General features: G+C 40.3%; 1 long non-coding RNA gene across 2 annotated transcripts; it reads right to left on the bottom strand.

The window, feature by feature from the left end:
• Positions 1 to 11,328: 11,328 nt before the first annotated feature.
• Positions 11,329 to 12,974, bottom strand: LOC114562092 (uncharacterized). Of its 2 annotated transcripts, none has more exons than XR_003693439.1 (3): positions 12,518 to 12,974; positions 11,536 to 11,669; positions 11,329 to 11,368 (listed from the first exon to the last, which is right to left on the bottom strand). It is a non-coding gene; the product is annotated as an uncharacterized LOC114562092 (long non-coding RNA). The 2 variants fall into 2 exon arrangements; XR_003693438.1 differs by having other exon boundaries at positions 11,332 to 11,371.
• Between the last annotated feature and the right edge of the window lie 9,908 nt (positions 12,975 to 22,882).

Below are 22,882 nucleotides of genomic sequence, written 5' to 3'. Positions count from 1 at the left end.
TCGCATCCCTGTGGAGGCTGGGGGCATTGAACCCGAGTGGACAATGTTCAAAGTTTCCATTGCTGAAGCTGCGGCGAGGAGCTGTGGTCTTAGGATCTTAGGTGCCTCAAGGGGCGGTAACCCACGAACACCGTGGTGGACACCAGTGGTCAGGGAAGCCGTCCGACTGAAGAAGGAGTCCTTCCGGGATATGTTATCTCGGAGGACTCCGGAGGCAGTTGCAGGGTACCGAGGGGCCCGAGGGCTGCAGCCTCTGCCGTGAAAGAGGCAAAGCAGCGGGTGTGGGAGAAGTTTGGAGAAGACATGGAGAAGGACTTTCGGTCGGCACCAAAGTGTTTCTGGAAAACTGTTCGCCACCTCAGGAGGGGGAAGGGGGAACCATCCAAGCTGTGTACAGTAAGGATGGGACACTGTTGACCTCCACTGAGGAGGTAATAGGGCGGTGGAGGGAGCACTTTGAGGAACTCCTGAATCCGACTAATACGCCCTCTATGTTAGAGGCAGAGCTGGAGGAGGGGATAAGTCACGGAAGTCACTGATGTAGTCAAACAACTACACAGTGGCAAAGCCCCGGGATTGATGAGATCCGTCCAGAAATGCTCAAGGCTCTGGGTGTGGAGGGGTTGTCCTGGTTGACACGCCTCTTCAACATTGCGTGGAAGTCTGGGACGGTGCCAAAGGAGTGGCAGACTGGGGTGGTGGTTCCTCTTTTTAAAAAGGGGGACCAGAGGGTGTGTGCCAATTATAGGGGTATCACACTTCTCAGCCTCCCTGGTAAAGTCTACTCCAAGGTGCTGGAAAGGAGGGTTCGGCCGATAGTCGAACCTCGGGTTGAGGAGGAACAATGCGGATTCCGTCCTGGTCGTGGAACAACGGACCAGCTCTTCACTCGCAAGGATCCTGGAGGGAGCCTGGGAGTATGCCCAACCGGTCTACATGTGTTTTGTGGATTTGGAGAAGGCGTATGACCGGGTCCCCCGGGAGATACTGTGGGAGGTGCTGCGGGAGTATGGGGTGAGGGGTTCTACCAGGGCCATCCAATCTCTGTATGACCAAAGTGAGAGCTGTGTCCGGGTTCTCGTAGTAAGTCGGACTCGTTTCAGGTGAGGGTTGGCCTCCGCCAGGGCTGCGCTTTGTCACCAATCCTGTTTGTAATATTTATGGACAGGATATCGAGGCGTAGTCGGGGTGGGGAGGGGTTGCAGTTTGGTGGGCTGGGGATCTCATCGCTGCTCTTTGCAGATGATGTGGTCCTGATGGCATCATCGGCCTGCGACCTTCAGCACTCACTGGATCGGTTCGCAACCCGAGTGTGAAGCGGTTGGGATGAGGATCAGCACCTCTAAATCGGAGGCCATGGTTCTCAGCAGGAAACCGATGGAATGCCTTCTCCAGGTAGGGAATGAGTCCTTACCCCAAGTGAAGGAGTTCAAGTACCTTGGGGTTTTGTTCGCGAGTGAGGGACAATGGAGCGGGAGATTGGTCGGAGAATCGGGCGCAGCGGGTGCGGTATTGCATTCAATCTATCGCACCGTTGTGACGAAAAGAGAGCTGAGCCAGCAGGCAAAGCTCTCGATCTACCGGTCAGTTTTCGTTCCTACCCTCACCTATGGTCATGAAGGCTGGGTCATGACCGAAAGAACGAGATCCAGGGTACAAGCGGCGAAATGGGTTTCCTCAGGAGGGTGGCTGGCGTCTCCCTTAGAGATAGGGTGAGAAGCTCAGTCATCCGTGAGGAGCTCGGAGTAGAGCCGCTGCTCCTTTGCGTCGAAAGGAGCCAGTTGAGGTGGTTCGGGCATCTGGTAAGGATGCCCCCTGGGCGCCTCCCTAGGGAGGTGTTCCAGGCACGTCCAGCTGGGAGGAGGCCTCGGGGAAGACCCAGGACTAGGTGGAGGGATTATATCTCCAACCTGGCCTGGGAACGCCTCGGGATCCCCCAGTCGGAGCTGGTTAATGTTGCTCGGGAAAGGGAAGTTTGGGGTCCCCTGCTGGAGCTGCTCCCCCCGCGACCCGACACCGGATAAGCGGACGAAGATGGATGGATGGATGGTGTGGTAGTAGCAAACAGGCTGACAGAGTGAGTGTAATTAAAGTCAAAATGACATTTGACACACGTCCTTTTTTGAAAATCATCCAACAGTGGCAACAACAAAATCAAGAAGAGAACAGAATTATCATTCAGACTACATTTTTAAGACTGTCAAGATGCTAAACAATTCCCTTTATTTTGTTTTCATTCAAATATCAGACATTTTCTTATGACTCAAAACACATTAACGTATTTGGTTGCCCTGGAGCCAAATTTTTTTACTCTGATAGAATGAAATTATAGGGGGAAATATGGCATGGCATTTATATGGACAAAATAACTAAGCCAATTAATAAATCAAATGTGTATAAACATTTCCATTGCATTTACAAATTGTTCTGCAGCTGCGGGTTATCAGAAGTGAACAATACTGACTGACTGAATAAACAAGCCATCACCAAACCCGACATTGATCTATTTGTGTTACACAGCAAGAATCAGATGAAGTAACCTTTACTAATGTGGCCCTTTTTGTAGGCTAACATTAGCAGTGGCAAAAGTAAATAAATTAGAAACAACAATAATCAGAGTAAATAACAACAGCAAGCAAATGTTGACGCATGTTGAAGCCCGTGTCCAGAATGAAGCTCTAAAAGATGGCTTCACCTGATAGCCTGCTTACTCTTTAAGCTGGGCAGCTTCTGGTGGCGCCCGTCTACAGTTATCTGGTTCAGTTACTCCTTGTGACCCTTCCACCCCCCACAGCAAAAACATAACCCTGCCCATCATTAGGGTGGGGGGCATTACATCAGCCTAGCTTAAGGCCACAGTAAGTGTGGATGTGTACGCTGAGTCAGGCTGACATCATGCCGGACTTTCATCCGCCTGGTAGCAATGGTGCTGCCCTCCTCCCATCGACCCCCCACATTCCTGTCCTCCTCTCCCACCTGATTGCTTTCTTCTTGGACTGGGAGGCTTCCATCTGTCAGCAATCATCCGCCCTTCAAACCCTGGACTGGGCTATTGTTCGCCAATTGGCCCCACCTGCCAGTAATCTTCCCCATAAGGCAGCGGCGCTGGTTCCGAATCGGGCCCGCCATTTATTTCCCCTCCGATGCTAATCAACTGTTTGTTGTGAAAATCTTACAGTACAAGTCAGGAGACACTGTGCCGCTTTGTTTGGAGCTGAGATTAAAAAGTGTAATGATCTGGGCCATGATGGAGACTGCTTGAGCTGAACGACTCCAACTTGACCAACTGATCACAAAGATAGCTTTTAAATGGCAGAAACTGCTCAGCATTTTATTTTTTTGCTAACACAATAAAACCTGATGTTTTCCCATTTTACATCACAGACATTTTAAATACATTCATAACATTCACATGAAAATCGTTTGATGCACAGGATGTGGTTGTATGTAATTGATTGAAATAAATCAAAGAAGAACTGGGTAGTTGACATAAGCTGTGTGACAAAATCTGTTTTTCAGAAAGTCAAAGGACAGACATTATTGTACTGTTTGCGCTGTTTGACTGCGAAAACAAAGAAGATGATATTACAGAGTCTGGAACATTATCATAGGCATTTCATGTAAAAGTTTTAAGCATGTACTCCTTTCCTAAATCACCATTACATTACTGCAACATGCATTCCACTATTTGTATTTAAGACAAGACACCAGTATAAAAAAGCACCTGCTGGACATGCACCAATAAAAGATATGCTACAAATCAGTTTTTTTACCACTGAAAATCATTAAAAAAAAACTGCTGAACTTCAAGCATGGTTACATCAGGTAGAAGTAAAATGTAGTTTCATTCACTTTAAGAAAGCAGGCACACAAAGAAGGAAATAAGAAAAAAACATAAAGCTATTGAATTTATTACCAAACACAATTTCATTTCCCACAGTTACTCCAGACTAATCAAATTAATGCTGCATGCAAAGAAACACTTCTCCTTTTACCCCAAAACCCACAGGTATGGGGCTTGGATATCCCACTTGGCTGTGGAGGATCCAGCAGAACCAAGCTCTAAAAGGGTTACGTCATTAAGTGAGCACCAACCCGAGTTGCAGCTTGTGGCTGTCTATATCATGGAAGAAACAGTGTTAAGTGTACAGTTGTGGGTTGTTTACAAAAGGGGAGGGTGGGATGAGCTTTAAAGGAAATTAATGTTTTTCATCTTTTGCCTTTGTATGTATTAAACTGTACATTTCATTACATGCATGGGAAAGGAAGGCATTGTGGGGTATATTAGCCAGCTTCAAAATCTGAAATTAAGTTGCATGTTGTCTTCAACAGGGAACACTGAAAATAAATGATATAGCTATTATTAACACGTAGTGCTCCTGACGTGCATCTGTTTTTCTTTCCCTTACTGGCATCACTCATTTCACATACGCTCTACCATGACATTGTTCTGCTCACAAACTTTGAAGTAGAGCCCATATCTGAAGGTTTTGACTTTCCCACATTTTTTAATAAAAAGCTAGTAATTTCTGTGCTTTGGTGAACATGGCCAGCACGATGCCAAACAAGTAAAGCCCCAAATAATGAGGAAAGTGTATTCGTAAAACTTGCTTAGCATCTGGGAGTGGTTGTGTAGGACGAGGCATCATCAAGGCGTCTTTGGCATGGTTCATCTATGTTGGAAACACATTCTTTCCAAAACCCAGAACAAAAACAAAACAAGTGCCCCGGCAGTAGTACAGGCTCACTGAGAAACACCACCGTAAACAGTCGCCTCATGTGCATTAGCACAACAAGCAGCTCACTGTTAAAACCATGACTAGAAATGTGCCAGGGTTTTACAGGTACAATGGTTTTGATTTGGTAGGTGGCAAATGCCACAATGGGAGGAAACATTTCTTAGGAGGAAATTAACCTTGATCTCATTCAAATGTTTTTGGAAATTAATCTTAACAGCTTTGAGTGTGCTTACCTCCTTTACTGCTGAAAAAGCTAAGCAGGCTTAAAGTATCCATAATGAAATGGTGTCTGACTATTATTAGTTTAATAAAGGTCTGTTAGAATCCTCCCCATGAGGAATAAATAGGTTAGCATTAAACTACATGATTCCAGAGATTTAGTGGGTATGTCTGGGATCAGGGGATGCATTTTAAGTCCCCTCTGGAAATCCTGTGATGAATTTGGAGCAATACATAACATCAGTGGCAGGCCACTATCTGAATAACACAATACATGTGTACTAAAGCCTTATTTATCCTGCCGAGATCATACCAGTGGTCTGTGAAAGAAGCTGCAATGATGTGGAATCAAGAAGCATGCACATGTGGATGTGGGCTGTATAGTGTATTGTCAGCCACTGAGAAAATCTAAAACAGTTAACAATGCCTTGCTCAAGGGCAACTCAGTAATAAATGCTGAAGGAGTGGAAAACACATCCTGTTCCTAACCTCTACTCAGATTTTCCTATTTGCTCCATGAATCTGACACATAACCTTTAAAGTTACAAGTCTTTCTTTTTATCATTATGATATAATGAATGATCACTGAGCAGAAAAGTCAAGTGTTTTTTTCTGCTCGTATTTTCCTGTGTGCGTTTATAGTGAACAGTCTGTTTGTGTTTATTTGAAAAATCAGATTGCTTGGCTGTAACTACCTGTTGTAGTATCCACAGTTAATCACTGGAACTCTTCTTCTTAGACGGTAATAAGTTCCATTCAGTAACTCAGTTAGCAGATGCCTGATGCTATCGTATCCTGATAATGTGCATGTGTTGTTGTTTTCAGGCACTGGATCCAATCATTATCAAAAGATATTGCAGAGATAAACTCCAAAATGCTTTTCATATCCATTTTGGTTTCTCTAAAATGTAGTGGATCTGACTGCAAAATGAGGTAAAGCTCTACAATTACTGTATGTTGCAATCATCATTTTGTAATGACAGATGGCAACTTTTTGCCTCATGGTGGATATTTCCTTTAAAGAAAATCTTATTTCCATTTAGAAAAAAATCCAGTGCTTCAGGGATGGGAATAACTAACCACTGCTGATTTATTAGAAACATAGAAAAAGAAACAAATTAGCTGCAACAAATCAAATGAAGTCCCTATGTGCGTCATCACAACACATGCTAATTCTCGGTCAACACGTCCCTTTAGGAAAGATATTGGCGTTGAAAGCTGCATAACAAAAGGCCCCACAAGTCTCAAGGAAGTGGAGCAAGCAGATAACAACCACATGGTTCTGAAAGCTTTGTCCGCCACTCTAGTCTCCTCACACCCAGGACAGTCTGACTTAGTGCTACGGATGGTCGGATAATATCTGTGAGGGTGGATCAACTTATACATTGTCTTTATCATGACCTGCCATGCTGCAATTTAAAGATAGACTTATCAAAAGGCTGGAAAAACCAAACCCCTGTCACATTGTGTCTGTTAATCACTCTTGTAAGAAAAAAGGCCCCAAAATAGCCAGAGGCACTACAAGTGGTTGCAAAGAAAAACTAGGTTGTGAAGGTGCATTACACATTAAGCAGTATAGATATTACATTTAATGTGTGCTTTTGCTGTACAATATATACACAGTTTCATATTTTGTTGTCTGCCAATCCTGAAACAAGAATATAAGCCTAATCACAATGGAAACTATATTTGAAAATCTAGTTTATTATTTTATTTTCTTGCAGACTGATTTTTGATACTGTCTTCCTTTGTTACTGTAGTTTGGCCTCACACTATTTATAGAAGCTTCATTTGTTTTAGGAGCTACTTTGCCACACAGCCTCCTCCAGTCTCACAACAATCAGCTTTTTCCATGTGTTTTGCTCAAATTTCCGACACACTTTATGGTTACCCTTAATGACCTGATTATTTGTCTTCCCATGTCAAAAACAGATTTCGACCCAACAAATTCTTTCCCTTGGAAGCCAACGGGTGATTCCATTAAGGCTGCTTCTAATCTCAGATGGGTTATTAAGAAAGAAAGTGCTGGTATCAATTAAAAAACACCACAGACTTCACACCAAGGGGAAGGTGCTTTGATGTTGCTACTTATCACGGGGAACTAGTAACTCATTGCCCATTCTTTATTTTGTTAAAATATCTCACGCTTATAGTACGCTACCCAAGCCTGAAAATGACCGTATCCGCTGTATTTCTACAAAATCTGTAGTTTGTACAGACAATTCAGCTCACATACACACTGACACATTTCACCAGACAGACAGCAGCAGGATACAACTATTTCCGTGTGTTGCAACCAGCGAACCAATAAAGAAGCATGCATTTCTGAAGTCCTCCATAAAAGACATCAATTAAAAGCATGATTCATTATTTCCTCAATGCCACTGTTACCCATTAAAGACAGGGATGGATACAAAGAGGTCTCAACAGCTTGCAGGAAGCAAACTGATAAATCCAACATGGCAACCCAGAGTCTGAAAGCCACCAGGCTCTACTGCACATAGCACCTCCAGTCGAGTCCTGCTGAAAGATCTATCAAAGCCTGCCAAGTTCGATAGCCATTATGTATGTATTATTCACTGCTGACAAGGAAATATAAGAAATTCTATACTGACTCCACCATGGGTAATCAGACTTGTGTTACAAAGCTGAATGGGGGGTAATGTGACTCACCAGCCAGTTTGATTGTGCTACACAGCTTTATGCCAGAAAATCTTTTTGTGGACCTGTACATCATCACAGAAAGGTCAGTAAGTTTGCTCAAACACTGTATATTTAGCAGGTTTTTTTTATTTTGGTAACTATGACAGGCTTCAGTTCTGGGCAATTTGATTTCCATGCAAATTTCAATTCCTTGCATGCAAATCATGGGCAACCCCTTGCTGGACTGAATTACAACTGTCCAAAGAACAAACACAGTTAAACAGAAACCATTTGCAGGGGAAAAACGGAATCCCCTGTTAAATGAACTAAACTGCTGACTCTATAATAAACAAATGGCAGGTAAGGGCTAAACATTGCATGTAGGTTTTTGGAAAGAATGCTAACATTTAACAACCTGTAGTGTGTCTTTTTTATTTTATTTTTCACCCCAGCTTTCCTGTATCTGAAGTTAGTGGAATGTAAACAGAAAAATAGAAGCCTCTTAAATGCCACCAGATTTGCAGCTACACTCTCCCATTCCTTCAAAGTATTGAAGGAGTAGCAAGGAGGGGTTGTTTTCAGGCACCAGAAGTGGAAAATCCAACAAGGAGGCACCCCTTGCCGAGCCCGTAATGAGCAAAGGGCAGTTGTTGTATATTTTGGAGGGCTGCTGGAAATGTGTAGTGAAGCAAGGGAATCCCTCCAGTGCTTTCAGAATGGTACTTCCTAAGATGCTATTTCAGTGATGGGATAACGAAAGACAGATATCCAGGCCTACTATTAGGGATAACATATTTTCCAAAAGCTGCATCAATAATAAAAGCCATGAAGGATTTCCCTGATATACACAATATATCAAAGTAAGAATCTAAAATACATTTTGAGTTTTAGTAGAAGACCTTGAAAAAGGGAACTATTCATGACCACATGAAGCAAATATAACCTACAAACAGTCAACCTTGGGGTTGAATTCCACGTTTCCACAGCAGGAACCCGATATCTAGACATCACCTAGACATGTCATCACCTGTTAGTATCCATATCTAAGCTACACATTTGTTGTAATTGAGTTTCCTTTGTCATTTTTTCTGCCACATGAGTTGGGTAATATTTTCTAATTATAAAGAGCTGAAAGTCAGAGAGGGCAGGAAATGCAAGGAAAGCCTGGGTGTAATTATGACTGAGCCTTAAAATAGACCTGTTACCTGAGAATGAATGAAACACATATAGAAATATGTAAATTCTGTATGTGAAGGAAATAGATTACACATATGTGCCATATTAATTTAATATATTTCACTTCAAGTCTACCTCAGGGCACAATGAAATAACTGTGGTCACACTGGTCAGACTGAAGCAGCATACAAGTAGAGTATGTAACGTGTGTAAGCTGACAGGTTTGATTTTACAATGATAGCTGATGAGGTTGTAATTAAAGAGCAATGTGCAGGTTGGACACCCCTATAAAGCATAGTGTATATTAATGATAAACAACTAAATTTTCAAAACTGGAGGAATATATAACCGCCATAAACGATATTTTGAGATAAAATTGTAATAAAATAACTTCCGCATCTATCTATCACTGACCGGAAGTGACGTAACGCGAGGGAGTCTGGTCAAGTTCATGCTCAAATTACAATGGACGTGGATGAAGAAACCGAGCTATCCAACGTTGGCGAGCATGCCTATGATGGCCCACAGGCCTATAATTATGAGCCTCCTAGGCGAGATAGAGGTCAGGGGGAGATTAGGGGGGAGATCAGGGGGAGGAACAATGGGCAGAAGAGAGAAGTAGAGTTGCGAACCAGTGGCGAATAGGGCAAGTGACTTGGTGAGTTACTGTGTAGTATGGTGGCTAACTCTGGTTCATCTAGGCTAGTACATTGGTGTTATACAATAAATCTGCTTTAGCAAACATACTTTCGACCTTGTTTTAGTTTAAACATACATATAGATTGTCTTAATTTAAGCTAGCAACGTTTTGTCTTGTGATATTCTACAACCTAAGATTTTAACGCTCAGACAGCTGTGGAGTCCATCCAAGCCATGGATGTATTAAGAGAAGCAGGTTAGCACTAGCACAGAATCGTTTTGTTGGCTAGGTGCTTGTGCGGACGTTGTGAGGCTATGGCGTCGGCGGTGGACAGCATGTGTTGTTGAGAGGTGGATGCCTACTGGGCACTAGTTGAGGGTTTAGTCCCGGCCACGGACATTACCTGCCTAACGCTCCATCCCGGCTTTGATGCCTGCTGCCTCAACCCGTTCTCGCTGCAGGTAGCATACCTCAACTTCAGGCAGGAGTATGGTCCTCTCCAAGCCAACAGACCACAGTATGTTTAGACGAGAGTAATTTATAACACTATTATATTATACACATCTATTATAGTCGTCAGTTTTCTACACAAATAACAAACTATCAAAATAATGTACATACTGTAACTACTTATATATAGCCATATTCTACTGCTCTTTATACTATTCCTCTTGCACATACAGTACACTTATTCTTACGTTACCGTTTCTGCACTACAATGGTACTGTTACCACACTGCACATATCTGTCTATATGGTTCATACTGAATATCCATATTTATTCTGTTTTTCTTATATTCTGTTAATACCCTGCATATATATCTATATTCTTACTAATATGTTACTCCTACTACATTGCACATATCTATACATGTTGTTCATTACTTACTTACTTATACATATTTGATTTTGTTTCACTTCTGGTTGGACACAAACTGCATTTTGTTGTCTTTGTACTTGTACTCTGCACAATGACAATAAAGTATAATATAATCTAATCTAATGTGCATTATTGATGCTGAGGGATTAGCAGATTTTTCAACTCTGATGTGCATACATACCTTTATGGAATAAAATAACTGAAAATGTTACATCAAATAAGTCTATCACTCAATATCAACATTGCACCCCTATCATTCTCTAGGCAATTCCCATACACAGCCTACAGGCAGGTGGTCCGATAGACATATGGGTATCTGGGCAGGGAGATCAGGAAGGCGATACCAACTTGTGTTGTGGCCGCAATCAGGAGGCAGCTTCCAGAGGAAGGGAGGCAATCAAATATATTTTGTTTTCACAAAATGAACACAATCACAAAGTGTCTTGTTGTATAAAATGTATTCATATTTTCATTGATAGTAACTAGGAGTGTTGGGCAAGTTACTTCCAAAATGTAGTTCATTATAGATTACTAGTTATTGTCATTTCAGAGTAATTAGTTATATTGTAGTCTCTGAATTGTAATGCTTTACACTACTTTTTTATTACTTTAGTTTGACTTGGCAGGTAGCTTGTGAATTTCACCACCAGATCAATAAAGTCTCATCTTTATCAACTTTAATACATCATAACAAGAGTTCTCTCAAGACACTTTACAAATAGAGTAGGTATAATTTACACTATAATTTGGAGATGTTACACTATAATTTACAGGGACCCAACAATTCTAGTAATTCCCCCAAGAGCAAGCATTCAGTTGGACAGTGGCGAGGAAAACCTCCCTCTCAGGAAGAAACCTGGGACAGACCCAGGCTCTTGGTAGGCGGTGTCTGACGGTGTCAGTTGGGGGTGTGATGAACAGTGGCAATAATAGTCACAATAAAGATAATTGAACTACGACTATAAATAGTAGTTGCTGTAGTTCATGGTGTAGCAGGGCGTTACAGGACGTAGCAGGGGACTGCGGCGACAGCTGCAGCCATGATTTAGGGGCCACCCAAGTCCAAGGAAAACTGCTAAGCGAAAAAAAAAAAAGATTTGCACAACATCACATAGTCAGTGGTCACAACACATACAACCTAATAAAGTCCAGTATGAAATGTCTTCTTCCTACCATTAGAAGTAATTTGTAAATGTTTATGTGTCATATACAGCGAATGATAGATGCAAGTTAGACTACCTGATGAGCTTTGCAGACATCTGATGTTGCACTATGACCCACGACGAAGCAATAATGGCCCAGGATCCTGTAGAGAGAAGCCCTCTGTCAGGTGCATCTATCCCTTCATTACTGGCTGCACGCTCTGCCAAAATCTGAAAAACACGGAGGTTCAAAATCACTCACAAAAATAGGATACAAGCTTAGTTACCAACTGGATCAGTAATAATAAAAAAGAGAAATAAAACCAAAGCAGCTCTGACGTGTCAAAACCTCTAGTGGCAAAATCTAGGAGATTTCAGCATATTGATTAATAGATCAATTTGGACTTTGTAAATTACCAGAGAGTAGCCTACTGGGATACAAAATTGTGCGGGAGAACAGTCAGAATTGAAATGCAGGGGAAACTGGAGTTTTGTGCTAGCTAGCTGCCTGCCAACAGCTCATAGCTAGCTTAATAAAATACGGGGGAAACGGGGGTGTTTGTGCTAGCTAGCTGCCTGCCAACAGCTCATAGCTAGCTTAATAAAATGCGGGGGAAACGGGGGTGTTTGTGCTAGCTAGCTGCCTGCCAACAGCTCATAGCTAGCTTAATAAAATACGGGGGAAACGGGGGTGTTTGTGCTAGCTAGCTGCCTGCCAACAGCTCATAGCTAGCTTAATGCAAACTGCATTGATTTCAAGGTAGACAATTACGAAAACCTGTTCTAAAGCTCTCTCTCTCTGTATACTGAAGCCCTGATGCTAGGAATTTGCAGTCAGCGCATTTTTAATCCAGATGAGGGAATGATTTCAGACGCAATTTTAGCTACTCCTGTCATCAAATCATCAGCTACCAAATGTTTGCTAATACAATAGCCAAGCTAACATGTATGTTACTAGTTAGATGGTGGATTGCCCAATACATACACACTCAAATCACTTCTTTATTCTGAAATTATTAGACTAAAACATTACGAAATCAGCCAAATTAAGAGTTACAAGAATTAAAAGTAAGACTTACTCTGCTAGGAGCTCTTTTCGGTGCATGGAATTTCTGCAAGTGCTAGCACTTGGTCCTCCAATCATGCCCACGCCAGATTCAGGTGAAAGCCTTGATGGTGGTGGACTTGATTCCATCACCGAGGGAACAGCATCTGTAATCAGCCTCGCATGGTCCTTACTCCAAAATCCCATCCGAGACTCCAACAAATCTTCAGGTCTATAACTCTCCGGAGTGAAATGAGCGCCACAAACGAGCGAGTGTGGTGACAGACGCGGCAGTGAATTCTGCTCACTTCACCTGCACAAAACGAACCCAAAAACGAAAAACCTTGCTTTTCCTACAAGGAAAATTATGTACATGATTTCCTGACAGGCTGGACTTTGTGCAACCAGCACAAACACAATAATTTACCATTATGACTTACATAAACTTTCTCTATAGCTCTCTCTCTCACCACTGTAGAGTGAGAAGAAACCTATTGTTTACCTCTGCCTACGTCATGTGACGCGTTGCTAGCGGGAAAGGCTATTTCAGAGCCTAGCTTAAAAATGGGCACCCTTTCATCAAAATTTCTGCTTTAGGGTTTGTGTAACATAGCAATTTCTACTTATGTGTTTTTAAAAGACCTCTTCAGACAACATTAAGTATTAATTCAGTTATGAATTCAACCTGCACATTGCTCTTTAAAGAATAAACTGTTAAATATTAAAACCACTATTAAAGTAGGGCTCTGTGAAAACTCATGCAACCTTTTATTTCTTTCAAACCGTTTTTTTTTTTTTTTTTTGAATAATGAAACAGATTTGTTTATGTCAACCCTCTATTGCATGGTGTTGCCATATGGCAACAGATTCTTTTTCTTAGTTTTTTTCACAATAAACAATATAAAATGCATTGTTTTCTGTTTAATTGTGTAAATGGGTCTTTTATTTTGAACTTTCATATATTTGATGACATCACCTAACAAGGAAATCCTGTTTGCTGGCCCCTTTTCTGCACTTGTGCCACATTGAAACTCACGTCCCAGTATCAGCCAAAATGTAGGTTTTTATTTTTTTGTTTTTAGAAGCATTTCTTTGAAAAAAAAAAAAAAAAAAAAAAAATCAACTGTTATCTGGGGTAAATAAACTTTAAATTTTCATTATTTAAACCAGTTAAAATGCAATATTTTTTTCTGTAAAAGGCTAAAATTAATTTGTTGCCATATGGCAACATTATGCAAATATTGGAGTGAAATTGGTCCACTCAGCCTAATGGGCTCAGAGTGAGTTATATTACTTTAGGCTACTCTGACACTATGCTTGCAATTATAATATTTCAAAAGGAAAAAAATATTAAATTTATTTATGTTATTCTTTTAATAATTTTGTAATCAATATATTATCTGACTTATTAATTACACATTAATGTAAATTAATTTCTTGCATGTATATAACATTACAGTGTTATTAATAATCATCGCAAACTACAATTAAAACGAAACTAATTTCACTCTAAACACATTGGGCTATACATTTTATTAAATATAAGTTGAATTTGTTTGGTATTTCTTTCCATAAATGCGCATTGTTGCCATATGACAACTTACAAACTACCCCCCCCGTATAATTTCTTTTTTTACATTTGCATTATTTAAGCAGCTTTCATAAAAACACATCAAAACATTTTTACCATGTTTAAAAAATATTTCATGCAAGAAAATGTAGCTATATTTAATTGGTCATAGTATGAAGACCTCCTGGGACATTATGTCTTAGCATCACAGCTAAGACATAATGTCTTTCTGTCAAATAGTAGACAAAATGCTGAACCAACCAACCAATGTACTGCAGCTCTACAGAACTAAAGTAATAGTGACAGTAAGTGTTCCTTGTTTAGGTTTACTTAATGCAGGCATGCGGGTGGTGCTATCAGTACGGAGTTGCAGGGGTGTGTGTGGGGTTGTAGTGTTTCTGGTGTCCAGGGATTTGGAAGTAAAAAGTTTTTTTTCTATATTGACAGTGTTGAGTGACTGGTTTGTGGAGTGCTTCTACTGCTTGGATGGGCATTAAATGGTTAATGTGTAATCATTAATACAAAAGATGATCCACTATGAAAAAAAAATTTCAAAAGGTACAAGCCTTTTTAAAAAAAAACATACCAAAAGACATTCATTACTTCCAAGGCGCATTTTGGAATGAAACATCCAATCACCAAGCCTAATATTCTGTTGTGTATACTGCTAACAGCGAGCAAAAACTAAAGATTACGCTTTGCGGAAGCCTTATAATAAAGACATTAGTTTAAACCAATTCACTTTCATAATCAGCAATAACATAAACAAAGTTACATAACATGCATTACTCCTGTGTGTATATGTTGTGGAACACTGAGAATATTCATATCATTCATATCATTCAAGACTTTCAAATTGAAATTTACAGTTGTTAAAATACTTTACTCTATTACTCATTGAAATATATTTTAAATTAATTTGACTAAATATGAAGTGTCTAAGTAGATACATAGATTTCTGCATAAACACACATATATCTATAAATATATATTTATATAACAGTATTGAAGACAAGTATTTGTACAGAAATAAAAAATCTCACACACACACACACACACACACACACACACACACAGATCTATTAGACCTGTTTAAAGCCTGTTTGCATTCAAATGGATATCAGCCACAGGGAGCACTACCTGAGAATTAAGTGAAGGCAGATTGGAAGCCTGACGAAAAATTTCCTTGTATGGAACAAATTACTGTGTCCTGTAATGCCTGCAGATCCCAAAGATATTCTAAGACTCTTTGGCCTGATGAGGTTCTTGGATCACACACATGACGCAGACAAGCATGACGGACAGACCGGTTTGTATGTTCCCTTTGTACTTCTGGCAACTAAACACAAAAATGGAACACACACCACCCAGGGACACAAACACACATACAGATCACACAAACAGAGGCGGTCACTTTAAAATGAGTCATCATCGCACGGGTCCATTGGGAAGTCTCAGTGAATCAGCGCTAATTTTCCTATCAGCGCAAATAATGTGCTCACCTCTAACAGTCCGGTCTTACTGAAGTTCCCTAGTGGTAAGTGGCTCAACATGCCCCCAATGTTTTGGTGTCTGAGGTCACATCCTTAAAGGAATTAAAGGCAGGCCCATACCCCCAACGCCACATTTAAATGCATTGATCTCACTTAGCCATAGGCAAGCTTATAAGCTCATGACAAAAAAAAGGGACACAGTTTCAGTGTTTTGGTAAAAACGTGATCAGTTTTAGGCTGTAGTTGTTGCTGCTGATAAAAGAGAGATGAAAGCACTCATGAGATTTGGTAGTGTTGACTAGTGTTTGAAGATATTAGACTTTTTAGTAAAATGTATTTACATTTTCACCACCAATGTAACTGTCATTGAGACAACAGCTACATTAAAACAATCTGTAAGTTACGTTTTATATTTAAAACTTAATTTTCCATGCACAGTGTGCAGTTGTTTTATATTTGTATGATAATTCATCTTTTTCAGTAAGGGTAAACTGTAATGTAGTGGGCAGAGAAGAATGTGAGCCAAAGATATCCAAATGTGAGTGTGAAAAACAAGCAAATCATGCCCTCCCCTCCCTCATCAACTGCTTAAAACATGGAACAGCTTTCAGAAGGGATTACTTGCATTTGTAACTGAGTGATCATTAAGTGTTTTGTAACTAAGTATTTGTGATGCATGGCATTGCCCCAGGTACATTAAGGTTGGAAGAAAATGTTTGATGTTCCCTTTTTTCTGTGCTGTAAGGATTTTTCTTGAGCGTTTACGTAGTTGGATTCTAACACGTCATCCCCTGCTTTCCCAAATTTCCTCTTCTCTCACCGCTGCATGCGCATTAGACAGACACTAATTTGTGTGAATTACTCAGTAATTAGGCCTCTCTCTTCTACAGCTACAGTCGCCGACAGCTGTGTCTCGTTCAGAAGCCAGAGACTGGCATGTCCCTTTGAGACAATCGTTTTTCAAATCAGGTAATTGGAGCAATTAGCTGCATTGTACCTAATTACCTGCTGTCGTTTAGCCTAATGATATTACTTACAAACACTCTTTAAAGGAAGATAGAGCTACTTACTGAGCCTCCAACTTTAGTGTTTAGGCCAACAAATGAGAGCATGCCAGCTGTTCAGCAGACTTTGGTGCTAATGGTTTTAGAATACCTCTGCCAGGCTTCTTGACTTATGATGCCTATAAAAGTAGGCATAATGCAGCAGAAAAGGGAGAGGGACATGTGACCTACTGACAAAAGAATATTGCTCTTTAATTGCCTTAAATCCCCTGCTATTCCATATTGCTAAGCAGGTCACATCATATTAGTTTTTGATAACACTTGTTTTCTGAATGGAATTCGGATCAATAAGTGCTATGCAGGAGAATCTCAAAGCTGAACGCAAATTTATCACTCAAGTTAAAAAATGTCAACTTTGTGTTTGGTGTGAAATCATAATACTCTCATCTCATCTCCTTCAAGCAAATCATTCAACGAGCCATAAGGGAATCCTGGTGGATATACAGTATAGTTGCCATTTTGCATCAGCTATGTAACATCTTTAGGTAAAATCATACCATTGGGCTACTCAGTGGCTACTAAATTGCCTTCCAACTATATGGCTGAAGTCATCAAAAGTATTGTATGCTGTCAGCCTTTGATGAGTAAAGTTCCCATGTGTCATGTCAAAAATCACTTAGTCCATTGACTGTCAAGTACATCATACAGATCATTGTGCACTGCCTTTTCTATTTCAATAGATTTATTCATTTCCCTACTGGCAGCTGCTGTAGGTTTGATTTTACCCTACAGGGCAGCTGGATCATTGCAATATTGTGAGATCACACGAGAATCGCGGGATCACATATCACAGGCTTCAAGTAATGCTTTTGTCTCTAAACTACCAGCTAGAAGGAGCTACTGGCAACTACAGGCGTGGTTTAGGTGTGTGTGATGGCCGTGAGTGTTCGTTCAAAAGAACAATGGCGGAAATGATAGACAGATGGTTCATCCAATCACCTGCCAGGTATTTTTTTAAGCACCTGCCCTTTTCCAAGGACGGCTTCTCAGGGAGTTCTGAGTTACAAACGATCTGGCGCGTCAGATTAGGTTTGTTTAACTACACAGAAAAAGTGAAAGGGATTATAAAAAAAAATCAAATCCGGAAAAAAAATAAAGGGAAGATATTTAACATTACACACACAGCAAGGTAAACATGCCACACCAGAATTTCAAACAGGGCAAGTCTACAGGGTCTCAGTGCTAAGGAGATGGATTCATTTGCCTTGTTTTACGATTATGATGCATATCAAAATGTCAAGACTTTTAACCTAAAGATTTTGCACTGCTATAAAGTTAAGCAGTTGTCACACACAACATTCTCGGAGGAGCATAAGTGTAGGTTTCAAGAGACATGGTGGTCCCTCTCCCTACTGAGCAGCTCTTTGCAGTGTACATGTTGTTCAGTTATAGCTCCCTGCAGTCCTCTCCTCCGTTGAACACTAATTGCCTGAGAAGTGCAGAGTCAGTAGCAAAACAAAAATAAAGTCAGTCTTTTGAACAAGCCTGAAGAAGTCGGTCACACTTGCAAAGACATCAAAGCACACCATGAGTAAAAAAAAAAAAAAAAAAAAACAATACTGGGTCTGCTGCCAACTCAGGACGAGTCCTTTAAGCAATCATTATGAGAGTTCAGTTTTGCTCGTAATCATCCTTCAATCTAAAGGGGCTTGCTAGTACAGAGCCAGGAGGTTACCATAATCTAGTGAGAAAAGACCCCTGCCAGACTTTCCCTCTTTATTTATCAGGCGTGTAATTTACTCTGAACTCTTGGTACTTGAGAGTTCTGGTCACTACACTCTAATAAATTAAAGAGAAAATGAAGGAGTTTTTTTAAGATTGCAATTCAGAGCAATGTTTGTAGAGCCTCTTTGGAAGGTCTTCAAAGGACTCTATACTATTGTTCTATAGAATTCTGAGGTACTTTGAAGAAACCATGTTGAATCATCCATGTTAGAGTGTAGGCTCCTACTGACAACACTGAGAAAAAAGAAGGGAATGGAAGTAATTATTGAGCCTTCATTTCAAAGTACCCTATCACACTATCACAATACTTTGAAAGGCTTTACCATTAAGAGGGCAGAGGGTTGAAGATTAAAAGGGTTGAAGATTGTTGCAGCACTTGCGTTTTACTGTCAGTCAATTTCTTATCCATCAGCAGATGACTGAGAATATTTGCCCTTTTTCAACACTGTCTGATGTCAACAACACCCAGGTACACATAGTCACACATATAGGATTTGTGTCACAAGTTGATCATCATATCAAGAGTTCTGTTTGTGTAGAACAAGATCTCAATGTTTGCAATTTAAGATGGACTGTGTGCTTGACATTTTATCTTAAATTAAGACTCACAGACTTTTCTTTCCCAGGCTGCATCAATCAGCTCCGACCTTTAGACTGTGGTTCTGTTTGTTTCAGTTTCCAATTTGACATGATTTGTTGTTCTTGTAATGACTTTGGGGGTTTTCCTTCAGTCTTGCCATCCATGATGTATCGTTGATAACTTGAAATCCATCGTTAATATATTCTGGAATCATACTGTTAATATAACATATATCACATAAAAAGGACACAAGAATGGAAACAAGAATACAGACTGAAAAAACCTTTAGTTCCTTTGCACGCCTATTAGATCCAAAGAAATTAGAACAAATAAATATTAGAGAGCAATATTCATGCCCTGCAAAAAGATGCTGGAATGTGACATAATGCTGTGGAATACCACATGTGAGGTAGCTCCTTTTGGACGCTGGTATCTATTGGATGTCACTTATGTGCACTATAATACCCAAATGTAGCACCGGTATCACACCACTAACTGCGCCACTGGACCAGTTCTAGGTTCTAAGGAGAGGGGAGCTAAATAATAATTACACCAGAGACCGTTGCTTTAAATACAAAAGGCCAGCAATTTACTTAATGCAAAAACACACATAAAATACAGTATACAAAACAAAAATACCCTGCAGGTTCTTAATATTGTATAAATGAAAATGTATTTCACTCTCTTTGTTCTTTAGTTCACCTAAGTTATTTTAATAAAGCTAATCTAAGTTAGACCAGTTTTTTTTCCTAGGTTGCACCTATTTTAGGATTCCTATTTTACTTCCTGAGTTAACTCTTTTTCCTTTCTTTTACGAGTAAGAAAATACCTTCAATTTACACAATCAAATCAAAGTGGACAACAATCATCAAATCACATTCAAACATATGAACTCAATATGTAAACAAAAGCATGACACCTTAAATTCAAGTTCAAGTCCAAATGCGAGTTCGATTATTCAGTTCAATGAAGAGTTTCAGTTCGATTCAGTCCAAAAATAATAATTCAATCAGTTTCCAGTTCAGTTCAAAACCAATTCCTGATACTCCTACCACTCTGGCAGCGAGTCACCATACGCAGGAGATTTCCTCACTGATGCGATGGAGAAGATAAGTTGAAGTTCTGGGTCTGGCTCGCCATCTTGAATCCCGTCTGTGCATGTGCATGCCCGCCCACTGCAGACCAGTCCTCGCTCCGACCGAGCTTCAAACCAAGCAAAAAAACCTGACCTGTGTAACAGGTCATAAGCACAATAAATCTCTTTTAAATCCTCGAATTACACAAATAAATGTTTCACAATCTCTGAGTTGTAACGTTACGGTGTTTTTTCCCCTCAAAAATGGCAGCGGAGCGGTCTCTTTTAACTCACGGCTCCGTCTCCCACACAACTACTGCACACATCTTTCATTTACACAGCATACATTCACTTTTATAACATTCACAGTCTTCATAAACCCAAAATATTAACTGGTAAACCGTTTATGACATAGCATCTCCTTGTAAACAGCTACGTTTTTAGCATTAGCTCTCGCCAAAAAGGGTACAACACTGCAAAAATGCAAGAAAACAACAAAACTCACCAAAATCGGTGTGGCTTAGTTCTCATAAAATCCCAGTCAGTTCCCGACCAGGTAAATTATATTTTTCAACTGCAAAATCTACTTTTTCACTCTTTTTTTCTGCTCATTAACCGATGCTTGTTCTCTCCGATTTCTCCTCTGCTCTCTCAGGTCTCTGCTGCAGCGTCAATGAGGTGCTGCGTCCAGCGTCACTAGTCCCTTAAAGGGGCAGCGACATGAATTTTCTGTCAGCATACTTTTAATCTTAAACATTAAATGATTGTTGTATTAACGTTTTTAATTAACTCAGATTAATTAACTTACATTAAATGAATCACTTTCAAACTTATTTATGCAGCTTTTAACTATTTATTCTTATTTATGTCATATTTTAAACATGGGTTACACAAATCACATTGGATGCCTGATCAATCAATTACTTGGGGATGCAACATGCTAACGACACAAAGGGAGTAGTTTACCATCTAGTATACCTGGTGTAACATGATCAGGGGCTCGTCCCAACTGATTTACAGATGGCTGCTAACCTTAGAGTACGCTGTAGGTCACAAAACAATGAAGCCTTTAGCATTTCAGGGTAAATCTAATTTAGCTCTGTTACCTGCCACTGCAGACTTCAGGACCACATCATCTGCAAAAAGCAGCAATGAGATCCCCAGCCCATTGAACTGCAACCCCTCCCCACCACAACTATGCCTCAGTGTCCTGGCCATGAATATCACAAACAGTATTGGTGAAAAAGTGCAGCCCTGGCGGAGGCCAACCCCCACCTGTAGTCCGATTTACTGCAGAGAACCCAGACACAGCTTTCGCTTTAGACGTACAGGGATTGGATAGGCCTGAGAAGGGCCCCCCCTTACTCCATAATCCTGCAGCACCTCCCACAGTATCTCCCAGGGGACCCGGACCCATACACCTTCTCCAGATCCACAAAACACTTGAAGAACAGATGGGCATACTCCCAGACCCCCTCCAGGATTCTTGAGAGAGAATGACAGCAATGGCAGTTGGCATTGCTGGCTGAACTTTACATGTTTTGGTCCACTTGACTACTTGACTTGAACTATTTTTCCTCAATTTTGGCTCAATGTCCCTACTGGAGTTGGGCCATGAAAAGAGGCAATCAATAGTTCTCAATGTGTATGGCAAAGGGATCGGGAATATTAACAATTCTTGCAAATTACAGAATGTAGCATTTTTAAAGGGACAAATGATCCTGCATATAAAGTGGCATTACACATCATTCCATCTGATGTCACCTTCTCAAATCTAACTTGTTTAGCGTGATGGGAAAGGTTTAGTTTGAGTAAACCAGTTGCCTAGTAAAACAACAGGCTTACCTATATTTCATAATAATTTGTTTAGACACTGTGTATATCAGCTGTCACAGCTGTTTACAACATGCAATGTTATTGGTAAACCGACAAAATTTTGTATTATGACAACACCACATTACTTCCAAGACCAAACTACTCAATACTTGCCTGTTTAGAAAGTGAGTTTCCACTTGTGTTCGTACAAATGTATGTCTATATCTAATCTTGTGCATAGAGCACTACTGTTGATTTTATGTCATAGTTGGCAGATAACACGTTCATTGGCATTTACATAAATCAGCAAAACATTGTTGGTTTAGTCTCTTATGTTCAGTCTTTCTTGGGACATAAGCTCTCATGCCCACATCCCATTTTGATAATAAATATAGAAGCAATCTGGTCATAGTATGAAAAAACCTTTTGTGTATTAAATGAGAAATCAATGTTATTACTTGTCATGCTTTAGAATCAACATGTGAATAAACTTCTTTGAATGCACCTTTTAAAGTCTCGAGTGACCTCAAAACACGCTCTTGTCACCACCAAGGGTGATTTTATTAGGTCCAGATGATAGGATTTCCATTCATTTGTCAAAATGTAGACATATCCGCGGTGAGTTGTTGAGTTAGTTAAATGAAAAAGATTGTTTTGGAACCCCTGCTGAAAATTGAGTCTTCGTTCAATTGTTTCATGGTTTAAGTCAAAGCTGAGACAGTGGAAGTATTTACAACACTGAGCTGTGCCTGTCTCTGCTGATTATTTAGAGAATAAAGGCTGCGCAGGACCTGTTTTTTTCTTAATGCTCATGGTAATGGCTGCAACTGTTCCTCTAACACGTAAGCTTTATGGAGCAGAGTTCAAATGTAGCTTTGTTGTAGTCAAATACTTCCAGCAAAGTGATCTCACACTCTAATTTGACAGCTTTTTAAATAAACGCCTTGCTAATAATATAGCAGGTGCTTATACTGTAGTACAGCCAATAGGGTGGCTGGTTACACTGAATGACTGTGGCCATCACTCTGGCTCACTTTTTGAGACATCTGAGGTCACTGTGTCATCAAATGCTGAATG

This window comes from Perca flavescens, chromosome 9, assembly GCF_004354835.1.
Source record: "Perca flavescens isolate YP-PL-M2 chromosome 9, PFLA_1.0, whole genome shotgun sequence".
Lineage (NCBI taxonomy): Eukaryota > Metazoa > Chordata > Actinopteri > Perciformes > Percidae > Perca > Perca flavescens.
The sequence above is the reverse complement of the archived record's forward strand: the minus strand, read 5'-3'. Positions and strand labels throughout refer to the sequence as shown.